At 33.6% G+C, this 13171-nt stretch overlaps 1 long non-coding RNA gene across 1 annotated transcript in view; it reads left to right on the top strand.

Moving 5' to 3' along the window:
• The window catches only part of LOC116548104, a 16986-nt gene extending 4058 nt beyond the window's left edge, over nucleotides 1-12928 (top strand). The window contains exons 2-3 of the long non-coding RNA XR_004267311.1: nucleotides 12149-12153; nucleotides 12810-12928. This is a non-coding gene — a long non-coding RNA (uncharacterized LOC116548104). The remainder of the gene's footprint in view (nucleotides 1-12148; nucleotides 12154-12809) is intronic.
• Nucleotides 12929-13171: the final 243 nt, after the last annotated feature.

Here is a 13171-nt window from a genome sequence, read left to right on the forward strand (position 1 = left end):
TTATTGAAAGCACAATTAGCCTATAATATTCATAACTAAGCATGTAATATTCTCCTCATAATATATAAACCCACACAATGTAGTCAACTCCTATCTAGTGTATAAGCTCCTTCCAACTCTGGCTATAACAAGATAAAATGGCAGTGCTTTTCATCTCTAGAGAGAAAAAAATATCCCACTGTCATTATTGTATTATCAGAACAAACTCAGTTTCATTTTCACTACTTATTTCAATATGACAGAAAGTCTAAATAAAAGTACAAATAAATGATGGTGAAATTTTTTTACTGATTTACAGAGAAATAAAATATTCTATGGAAAGTTTAAGTTGGTGAATGAATGGACAAAGATAAAATAAAGATATTTCATTCCTGTCTTTTATGAGAAAAGGAGAGAAACATTTTCACAATATTGCTTTCATTGTTTTAAACATTTTCTGGCAGCTTGAAACAGGAAGTTGAAAACATTATTCTTTGTGTTGATCCAGAATATCTATTTTCTTATGATTCTACCAGTACTCATGAAAATCACATTTTACTTATTTTATTCTCTGCCTCAAACTGCCCTTGTTTGTTGTACTTAACACCTCTATAAAGTAGTCAGCTTAAAAGGAGCAACAAAAACAACAATTTTACTCACTTTTTACAACAACCCCCTTGCTCCCTAATGAGGGAAAGTATGAAGAAATAAGTTGGAATATGAGTTCTGGAGTCAGACAGTGGTTTGAATTCAATTTCGTATTATCATTAGCTATATAATTTTTTCTGTGTTATGTTTCCAAGCTTCAATTTTCTCATATTTGAAATTAGGGTAATAATAATAAAAAGTTCTACCTTGAAGTTTTATTTTTGGAGATACTGCTTCTTAGATAGGTGTTCATTTTATTGTACACACAAGCTAAATACTACTATTATTTTGTTTTTATTGATGTCATCATCATTATTGTGGATTAAAAATGAATACTTGAATACTAAAGTCATCTACCCTATCCTAGCAGGATTCTAAATTTTAAGAAACAAATGTAAACCAATAATGATTAACGACCTAAGATAGATGCCTCTATAGATGTATTTCTTAATCCCATAGGCCTTAAGAAAAATCTTTACAAAATAAACTGATGTCTAATGGGCAGAATAATCTCATCTTTTCTGTCTTGAACTCTTGTATAAAAATTGTACTACACAGAAAGAGATAGAAATCCATGGGTTTGTTCTACTCATTATCTCTATGATAAAATAGACTTGAACTTCCTTTAGTCTTACCTATTTCCTTTTTAACATCTAGTTCCTAAGTATCTAGAAAAGCAGTTCTTTTTCTATGGATCAGTTCCAAGAAATCTATGATCCTATTGGATTAAAAATGGCAAAATTGATCCTATTGGATTAAAATTGGCAAAAATCCTATTGGATTGAATGCAAATATCAGTAAGCAGAGTTTCTAACATTGTCTCCTCTCAGGAGATTTCTCCTTATTTCTTCTAATTTTTCAGTGGAGTCAGAGCCACTTTTTAAAATGAAAGATAACATTGGTTTAACAGTACCACCAGTATACTTGATTGAATAAACCATATTAACATTCTCTAAATATTTAGGACAAATATTAAAAACCCTAACTTGAACTCAAAGCCTCTGATTAATTTGAAATGTATATACCAAAATAGTCACATTTCTCTCCTCTCATTTCTTAAAATACACCTGTTTCCCCTGCCACAGGGCCTTCATACATGCCATTTAAAAAAAAAAATGCTGTCTGCTCCCTTTGCTGCATCATCCCCATGTACTAGATACACTCAATACACTTTAGTTTATCATTCAGAACTCAGCTAGATCATCATTTCCTAACCTCCTTAGATAGTGCAGAAAGCTCTATCATATGCTTTTATAATGCATGCAGCCCCCATTGTAGTATTTACTACAGTTCCATTTAAAGTTTACTTCTATGTCAATTTCATTCATTTCGGTCTCCTATACCATGCTACAGTCTCCTTTTGGAAAGTTGTCTGCATCTCTTCATTTTTAAATTATCACTACTCAGCATATGCTTGACAAAATGGACACTTGTTAAATGGATGTGTAAATAAAAAAATCAATGAGAAAATTAAAAACCATATTTCTATGTCCTACACATGTTACATTATTTTATCTCTTTGAAGGTAGAAGATTTTATTAATATTTGAGGTATGAACTATCATCTCATCTAATGTCTAATACATAAAAAGGAATCAATAAATCTTCGTTTATAAAAGCGAAAGTCCAGCACAGTGCTAAAAAGAGTACTCCATTAGCAATGATAACTAGTATAACTAATACTATTATCAATCATATATTTTATTACTTATGATCTTGAGGTAAGCTATTATGCAGCAGTAAAAACATGTTTTTCAATACATATGAAAAATTGGGAATTCCATAGTTTATTCTTTGCTGTGACTGAGCATTTTTAAATGTTGTTTAGACATATAAAAACTAAGGTTATAATCTTAATATTTGATATTTTTCTCCTTCTTAAGCCAAGCCTAACACGCTTATTAGTTTAACTAATTGCATCAATAATATAAACATGCTTTCCAGTTTCAAAAAAGGAAAAAAGTAACTATTCCAAAGGGTATACAAAGATATTTCCCTGTAAACTAAAAAGATAAATAACTTCTTTAGTCTTCAATATTGAAAATATACATTATACAATTTATGTTAGGTATTAACTAACATTCAACGTAATGTTAAATTTCTTTCAAAGCAGAAACATTAACAAATAATAAATCAGAAAACTCACAGAACTCCATAATAATTTAAAGAAACCCACAATAGCTAATAGAGTTGTTTCAAGTTAGTTTCAAGTTATTTTGAAAAAACGTGATACATCATCCTGAGAGCTAGGTAAAATATATAAATGTAACAGTTTAGCTTAAAGAGTTAAGAATAGAAGCAAAAATCTAAGTGGGGTTTGTAAGTAACTTTGGTGTTATGCAGTGATGCATATGAAAAACTGACTTAGAATACTGGGGAGAAAATAATACTTTAGCAATTCATGCAATTAAAATCTACTTATTTTACAAAATCTTATTTCTTACTGTTTTGCTTGATCAACTTTTCTGCTTACCTTTTTCCCCTTAAGAAACAGAGTTTTGACATGAAGCACAATTGAATGATTTAACACTAACATTAATAATGTAAAATAAATAATTTTCTGTAAATGTTATTTCATCGTTGAATGACTTTGAGTTGAACAGTTGCTGTAGCTTTTGTAGGAGTTCCAGTAGTTTAGATTATGGCGGTTCTAATCTCATGCTCTTTTCAGATTTTTACACAGATAATCAGACAACCACTTTCTTTCATTTCTCCCAAATGCTAATTGTTGACTGATATTTGAGATAATTATAAAAGCATGATAAGGCTGAACTAAGACTATTTGAGAACTAAAAGCATTCTCCTTTAAGTAACATGAAAAAGGAAAGAAATGCAAAGGCATTTTGCATATGAATTGTCTTGATATGTATTTTGTAGTTTATGTCATAATATGTTTAATAAAGGCAAAATTTTCACACAGAATTCCAAGAAGCAAAATTAAATACTAATCTTAAGTAAAACTGCCAAAGAAGAATAAAATAACCAAGATCGAACCATTTACTCATCAGTTTTCTGTGTTTTGAAGCACGTTGAGACACTAATTGAAAATATTCTACAGTGTTGGTCAAACCGAATGTTTTTCAAGTGTAAATGTTTTGAGTAATCAGCATTTAATTCCATGGGAGAAAGGGCAAATTCTTGATACTTTTCAAATTTTATCTCCCAACTTAAATTACATTGGACTAATAAAGAATTGTTTGCAAATATGTTAATTCCTTGGGTATCTGAGTCGTAAGTTTAATTTCAGTTACTGTTACCTCTCTGAGTTTCAAACTCACCCTTCAAGATGTGGAGCTGAGACCTGCCAATCATATTTCTGCTGGTTTTCTTGGCTTCCGTAAGTCTTTCCTGTAAGCCAGTAGAAGGTACTGGAAAAGCACTTTACGAATTGAGGAAAAATAAGGGACACACTCCTTCCTGTTTATTTTGTCTTCCTTGTTTTTGCTTCCTGCTGGTCTCAGCATCACCATGGCAACCCTTTCACCCTGACAGTGACATTTCATTTCAATAACAGCAGTTGATTTCAGTTTGCACTTTTCCCAACACTTTCAGAAACAACTTCATCACACCCCCACCAGAGACATCAGCTTCAATGCAGGGAGCAGTAACTCCTGAGACACCTAAGTTTCTGACACCTGTATTTCAGCTTTGCAAGATCCCTACTCCATCTCCGAAGTTTTAATAACCCCAAAATTTAATTGCATAGTCTTAGATGGAAACTACTCTCAGTAGTTACTATCCCCAATACTTTAGTATACCCCCTCTGCCTTTGCAGAACTCCAAAGCCTGGTATCAAATCTTTATATTAAATGCTTTGAGTTAAAAACAAACAACAATGACAATAAAAACCAACTGCTGTAGCTTCTGTTTCCTAACTGGACTCTGAATGATACATACGTTATTATCATGGATTAATAAATGATTGCTTAAATCCTTTTGCCTACATACCGTTGTTTATTAGCATATGAAATCAATGAATTCTTACAAATTTTAAGCTGCATTTTAATCCCTATAAGCACTGATAAAGAAACCAGAGTTGCATATGAATAGACACTTTGCTTTCATAGGTAAAAAAATGAAATAGGGCTGTTCTGGGCATTACTAACTCAGTGAAATATGATTTCCCATACCTTTTCAGTCATCACTTAAGATCATCAAGAGGAATTGTTCTTTCACGTACTTCAGTCTGAATGGACAACATTCAAGACCTTCACCTCTAATCCTTTACCCAGCTGGGCCCACTGATCTTTTCTCCTGTTAAATATGCTCCTGTATGTCTTATCGATACAATGGCAAGAAATCCTTGAATTTCAAACTTAGAAATGTGAACCTTTCCAGAAATTTTTATATTATTTCCAATCCAAGTTTTGGAAAAAAAAAAAAAGAAAGAAAGAGAGAAAAAGAGGAAAAAAGAAAGGAAGAAAGAAAGAAAGAGAGAGAGAGAGAGAGAAAGAAAGAAAAAGAAAGAAAGAAAAGAAAGAAAGAAAGAAAGAAAGACAAAGAAACAAAGGAAGAAAGAAAGAAAGAGAAAGAAATAAAAGAGAAAAGTTAGTTCTCTTTTTTCTTCCATATCAGGCATACTTCTGTCTTTTATCTTTCTGCCTTCTGAACTACACGGTCAACTTCCTGAAGAAATAATGCTTTGTTAGCATAATTCCAATGGGTAGCAATACAATAACCAGCTTGCTAAAGACTGAACAAATGTGGGATGAATAAATGAATGAATGTATAAGTGGTTTTAATGATCACAACTAATCTTCTGGTATTTATAACAAACACTTGACAGATCTATACATTTCTCTGATTAGAACTTTAGTATTATTAACTCCACCCCCTAATTAGAATCTAAATGATAACCTGGTTTCTTACTGCCTTGCTATATATTTGTGTCACATTCTACTGCTGCTGAATCTCTTTTACTTATGTAAAGTACCTCTTCTGGACTTTGGAGTCATTAAAATGATTAAATTGTGTTTGATTTAATTTAGTGTTAAATATATTTCATTGTTTTCTAATTCTTTGGAAAATTATTAATCCTGCTGTATAGTGTAAGTAATAATTCCTTATTAATTAAAAAATCTGTTTAACAAGGACAGCAAATTCCCTCTCTACAACAGATAACAGAGTTTGTTCTGTAATTAACTCCCTGTCAGAGTCCTTAAACTAATTATGCCTTATGTTCTTTTCTGAGATGCTTTGGCTCTATCTGTGGGCCTAGAGAAAATCTGGTACAAAATCACTCTTGATCTAATGTTTATGATGTGACTGTCCTATATAAACTGCACTATTTTTTACTTAACTATAAATATATTTTACTATATTTTTCAATTCACCTTTTGCATATGTTTTACATGACTTCTTATCTTTTTTATTAATCATCTTCCTAGAATATGGATCATCTCTTTAGAAGGGAAAACTAGGGGCCCTAGTCTATCCTGTGGCATGAACGTACTATATAAAAGCAAAAATTTCTGGAGAGGTTAGGTTAAGACTAAGCTTTGGAGGTAGCAGTTTTTTGCCTCAGTGTAAGAGCACAATACCTCCCACTTACTACCAGCGTTATTGAGAATATAAAATAATTCATATACATTTGCTTAGAAAAAGGACAATACAAATTTAAGGCAGATGAAACTTTCCAAATTTTCAGATTCAAGCTTTCCAGAGTTAATGACAGTCAGTTTTTATTAATTTTCAGCCCAATATACTGACTTCTCCATGGTTACTGTTTCTTTTGTGCTCTCTAGCTGACTCTGGTCATAATAGCATTTCTATCTGAATAACTTTCTAAATGACACTGAAATTCCTGAAGGAGTCTATCTTATGAGTACAAACAGAATTGAAAATTCTTTCTCTGGGACATTTTAAGATGATACAAATTCTCCCTTCTTTAATAAACTGGTTCTCGATCCTATGTATCTAGTCCCTGTTTTTAGCAATAACATACCTCAAAACCTCAGGGGTTTTTGACATTTTCCAGGTCCCACAACTTTCTTCCAATTTTCTTTTGAAACAAGTTTATTCAAGCTTTCACTCCATCCTTCCCTTGAAACTGCTTTTGTCAAGATCACCAACAATCTCTACATTGCTAAATCCAGTGGTCAACTATCACAGGTTATTTATTCTTCATTGAATGAAGCTCTTCACTGGGCTTCAAGACAATCTCTTTATTTCCTCACTGTAGTCCACTGTGTCTTCAGTATGCAGACATTGAGAAGACCACAGGACTTTATCTTTGGAACTCTTCTCATTCTACCCTGCTCTTTTGGTAACTCATCTAACCTCACTGTTCTAGACACCAGTGAAATGCCGACAACTCCTAAATGTATATGTCTTGCCCAGACTTTGTTAGCTCACACAACCAACTACTTCATCTGTTTGTTCTCAAATTGATAGTAACAGAATTTTAGAAGTATCATGCCAAGTGTAGAACTCCTGATAGTGCGCTTCTTAGAAAATAACATATAAAGTGCTTTCTTTTTTAACTTTCCAGGACAAAAATTTTGGATTCATTCTTCATTTCACAATTCCTCAAATGTCTGATCATCCTTGTTAGCTCTGCCTTCAAAATAAACCCAGAATCAAGTCACTTCTCATTACCTCCCGTATCACTGCCCTTATCAAAACCACCATTACTTCAATAGCATCTGATTCACAGTTCTACTTCCCAACTCATCCTCTTCTAATTTATTCTCAACACAGCAGCAGGGGTAATTTTTCTAAAATGTAGGTCAAATATGTCACTAGTCTTCACAAAACACTTAAATGATTTTAAAGGAAAAGTGAAAGACAGTATCCTTACAATGGTATGCAAAGCCCTATGAGACCTGACCCACCATAATTTCTTGAAGCTTCTTTCTTACCGTTGTTTGATGGTTTACTCTGTTTCAGCAACACTGACCTCCTTGCTATTCCTAGAATAGACTCAGTTCACTTCCGCCTCAGGACACTCACACTTTCTATAAACTGTGCTTAGAATCATATTCTCCTTAATTTCCTTAAAGACTACTCATGTATTTCTCATGGCTCTTTTCTGAAATGTTACCTTATGAGTGAAAAGCTCCTTGTTCATTTATTAAAAGTTGTCACTTTCCCTAGCCTACCTACCTATCAATGCTCTTGCTTTCTTTTAATCATACTTATAAGCCCTCATGTGTTTGATGTATTTATTTGACAACTCCTAGTATTCTCCTACTAAAGCAAAAACTCTCTGTGGGTGGGTCCATGGTCTGTAAAAAGGAACATCATATGTATTATGAATGACCCTGGTTTAATGAACATAGTTTAAAATATTAAGAGGCTTGGATATGTAGAAGAGAAGTCATAAAAGAAAGCCCTGAGAAAGACATTCTCTGGAGGCTGAACTTGGCTGAAGATGGCTTCCTGTCATGCAAAAGAATTTTAAGAGGCTTAATAATACATATGTTAGGAAATCTACCAGGGAAAAATAAATGCTAGATGCACAAGTTAAAATTCCTAAGGTCAGAGGTTTTATTTAAAGGAGGAAGAAACATTCATACCTGGAAAGGGGCTTTCAAATTAAGAAGCATTATGGGGTTAAAAGATATGTGTATGAAATAAGAAAAAACTTGTTTTCCATAGTACCTACTGCTATGTATGCACTCACTAAATATTTGTTATACTCATTGTTTATTAGTGATAATAATTATGTAACAAGATTTAGATATGCAATTGTAAATTATTCAATAGTAAATTGAAGAACACTGATTTTAAAGAGAAAACTACATGTGTCATAAAATTTTATTTATTTTACATAAGCATATTTTCTGAAATTACAAACCTGTATTGCTAGGTTCATTATTCTCATTTTTTAATTGTACTTTAAGTTCTAGGATACATGTGGAGAGCATGCAGGTTTGTTACATAGGCATACGTATGCCATGGTTGCACCCATCAACCTGTTATCTACATTAGGTATTTGTCCTAAGTGATCCCTCCCCTTGCCTCCAACCTCCTGACTTTTCAAGGTAGCTAATATCACGTGCATGGCTACATGTAAGTAAAGATATCATAAGCTAGTAATCTGAATGTGATAAACAATGTGCACTGAATATATAGCCCTTTAAGATAAAGAAATTAGTTCAACTTTAAAACTCACAATTGTGCACAAGTACAAGAATCAATATATTCTCTTTATTATAATATATTTATCATAACGGGTCTCCATTTAGATTTTTCTCAGAATTCTAAACTGACTTAAAACATTTACCAATTAAATCTTATGAAACTCTTCTAAGGAAGATTATGTAGTAAAAATGCTGAATGTTAAGAACTACAAAACTCTTGGCACAAATGACTCCACCAACTCAATGCACCAAGAGAGTTCACCAAGATTTAGCTGGTTTCTATTGTCCCAATACCATGTTCCTAGGATAATCCAAGCACCTCTTTAAATGCCTACCTGAGAAAGCTTAGTACTGCTAGTTCATTTTATGTTCCAACTTGATTGGGCTGGACGGTGCCCAGATATTTGGTCAAATATTCTGAATATGTCTGTGAGAGTGGTTTTGAATGAGATTAACATTTACATCAGTAGACTCGACTGAAGAAAGCAGATTTCCCTTCCTAATGTGAGTACTAGAACTCATCCAAGCAGATGAAGACCTGAATAGAAAATAACAACAACAACAAAAAAAAAACAAACCAGACCCTCCCATGAGTAAGGAGGGAATTCTCATGACTGACCACCTTGAACTATGACATTGACCTATTCTGCCTTCAGACGGAAACAACTGTTTTGGGGTCTCAGGCCTTCTGACATTCAGCTTGGAAGTTACACCATCAATTCTCACAGGTCTTTAGCTTGACATGTGCAGATCTTGTAACTTTCTAGCATTCATAATCATGTCAGTTGACAGTTGAGTTCTTATAATACATCTCATGTATACATATATATACATATTACAATTTCTACATAACACATTTTCTATTGGTTCTTTTCTTCTCTTTCTCTAGAGAATTCTGACAAATAGCTGCCAAAATAACTTATTGTTTGTTCAAGCTGACACCTATCTTTAGGCCTCTGTCCTCTCTTTTGTTAGAGCAATTACGTTAGAAAACTTATAATTATAAATTGTTTTTCTGTCCCTTTAAGATGTAAATTTTCTACTCCCTACACATATCTACTCAAGGACCTGGTAATCATCTCTTTGAAATTCAATAATCCAGGAAGATAGACCTTTTGTCTCTCAGGTCCTTTGGGAAGTTAAACCCTAACAAAGTAATATGGTCTAGTCACATTGACCAACCCACTTGAACACCTTTAATAGTTTTCCTTTAGCACACACCAGCATTTAAAAAGTCTCTCATCATTTGTTTTGGTGGAATCGAGCCCAATTTAAACTGAAATTTTTCTCCCCTACTGCAGTAGTCCCAATGAAATCTGTCTTGCATTTTTAAAAAAGTATCTAGCGATTTTTTTGACACTTCTCAGTCACTCTATAGAACAGACATTGACCTTAGAAATGTGTTTAATAACATAAAAGGCAATGCAAACTTATTCACAATTATTTTTCAGTCTGTTGAACAAGGTCCCCCCATTTTCATTTTACAAAGAGTGCCATATATTATGAAGCTGGTCCTGATAGTAACAGAAATGGTAATGGTATTGGTAGTACTAGGAGTGGCAGAAGGAGCACAGGGAAAAGGAGAAGGAGAGGCAGCAAAAGCCATACGATTTATTAAACAATTTATTCAGGACCATGCTCTGATCTATGTGTTCTATTGGCATCAGTTTATTCAATCTGCTAAGAGTGATAAGACATTATACTAATACGAATTCTTTCTATAGTTGAAAAACTAAGGCCACAGAGGAGCTCAGTACTCTAAGTGACAGATCTGACATAGGGAGATAATAGTAGAGATAGAATAAACAAAAAATAGATTAAAAAGATAGGGTAGAAATAGAATCAAATCCTTTAAAAGGATTCTATAAGTATGTTTTCTTGCTTTTGTTTTATTTTTGTTTTATTTTCCCTTGATTTAGGTGATTATGTGGGTGGTAGGATAATAATTGAGATGATCCTGAAAAACAAGATCATTTTGGCTTTATTAAACTGATTATACAAAAATGTCAAACAGACAGTTGGAAATATAAGCCAGTTGCTCAACAGAAAAGAGGATGCTAAGGAAAGAAACTAGGAAGAGGATAGTAAGATGGTATTTGAGGCCAGAGGAATACGTGAGATTGAGAAATGGGAAAAGGGGCCAAAGAAAGAAACGTAATGCCTCATTTAAAGATCTAGGAGAAGAAGAGTCAGAAGTGGTGACTGAAAAATGGTATTTCTTTGGGGGGTTTACAGTGTCATTTCAGTTCAGGGAAAAAGTTTAAGTAAGCAAGTTTTCAAGAGTTCTAAATGTTGTAGAAAGCTCAAGGAGCAACAAGGGATTAACAAGAGCAAAATATTGGAGTTAAGAATAAACACCAGTGACTATCAAGAGAGCAATTTCAGTGTAGTAAGAGGCAGAAGCCAGTTTGCAAATGTTTACAAAGACAAGAGAGTGAAGGTTGTTTGTTCTTTTGAGATGTTTGAAATTGAAGAGGAAGAATAGATGAGATAGCAGAAAAAGTCGAGCTAAGGAAATGAATTTTAGGATCAGAAAGATTTTCTTACTTAAAAGATAAAGTGACAAAGACTTGAAAAGGCCAGAGAGACAGAAAGTATTAATTATAGGAAACTGTTTCCCCAGTTCCCCAATAATGAAGGGCACTCCTTCCTTATTGCAATCTTCCCCCAGTTCCCCAATAAGAAAGGGCACCCCTTTATTATTGCAATATTTTGATCCCCTTTTCATTTTCAATTCTTCAGGTAGCCATGAATCTTGAGGACCTGGTGTTATTAGGTATATTGGGTTGTGACCGTTTCCAACACATGATTTTAGTAGTTGACTTTACCTTTCTGTATCTAATTTTCTAATGAAAATTAAGATAATCTAATAGGCTTTGCCTTGTCTGCCTCTGAGTAGCCTCACCTGCTCAGGGGTCCAAAGTGGAAATGTTTGTGAAGTAGATTATAAAATGTATAAGTAACATTTAAAAACCAAAATATAATTATATAGACAGTTTTCATATCAGTGACATTATTATTGATTATGTTTTGCTCCTTAGAAAAATTCCCAAGGATAGCCTTGAGAGTTCTCTTGACTCATCACCTATAAGTGTCTGCCTGAAATTTAACCCGAAGTGCTTCTGGCAACATAGGAACTTTGCTGTTTTTTCTTCTCTTCGATTATGCCCACAACCTAAAACGATAAGGGTAGAAAAGAAGCAAAACTGCCTGCAAAATAGCTTTGGGTCACTTCTAATAAATGTGACTTGCTCACCATTGTTCTTTATGCACATGAACTGCACCTTTATTTCCATTACTCAGGAATCCATTTGGATTTTCAAAGCTAGTGTGTGCTATGCTTACCATACACTTATATGGGGCATCCATTTTTCTTCCTGCTATATTCCCTTTTTACAATCTATAAGAGTCATAAACTTGGAGGATTTTATTGAAAAGTCAAGGTGGCAGAGTTATGGAAATGACTAAGAAATGATGCTTCCCTGCCGCAACAATGTTGATTTACTTGTAATGCTAAACACACTCCACTAAGTCATACACAGCTCTTGGGAGAGGGATGACTAATTAGCTCAGTGACTTATTCGCCCACATGCTCTGCTGATTCTGATACATTAAAACATTTTATTAGCCTGCAAGGTCAGAAAATCTTACTGTGTGGGTAGTATTTCTAAAAATTTAATGGCAATTGCCTGATATTAGATACTTCCCATATGTAGATTGGAAATAAATCTTCAAAGGTGAATAAAATCATATACTTATTTCTCAGAACTTTGCACATAGAGGTCTCAAGAAAGCCTGCAATGTTTAAAAGGAAATAATCATTTTCCAAATCAGATAATAAACTATTCCTATTTGGGGGTGTATTAGTCTGTTCTCATGCTGCTAAAATAACTGCCTGAAACTGAGTACTTTATAAAAGAAAGAGGTTTAATTGACTCAAAGTTCAGTATGGCTGAGCTGGCCTCAGGAAACGTACAATCATGGCAGAAGGGAAAGCAGACAAATCCTTTTTCACAAGGCAGCAACAAGGAGAAATGCCAAGCAAAATGGGAAAAGACCCTTATAAAGCCATCAGATCTCAAGAGAACTCACTATTGAGAGAACAGCATGGAGGTTATCGCCCCTATGATTCAATTACCTCCCAGCGGGTCCCTCACATGACACATGGGACTTATGGAAACTACAATTCAAGATGAGATTTGGGTGGAAACACAGCCAAATCATCTTGGTGGTAATAAATTGAGTTGTTTACTTATACTGAATCTTTAGCAGGTAGAAAACACATAACTGAAAATTTAATTTTCAACATCATTATCTGTAATCATCAGTTAAGCACAAGTATTGCATTAAATTAGGCTATTGTGGTCCATTTGAGCTGAGAGAATTATATACATCTTTTGATTTCCTAGCATTGGCTAAATCCTACAGTCAGTGGACTATATTCTTTGCACATAAAATATG

Source organism: Sapajus apella, unplaced genomic scaffold, assembly GCF_009761245.1.
Source record: "Sapajus apella isolate SASKATOON/1434 unplaced genomic scaffold, GSC_monkey_1.0 scaffold5, whole genome shotgun sequence".
NCBI lineage: Eukaryota > Metazoa > Chordata > Mammalia > Primates > Cebidae > Sapajus > Sapajus apella.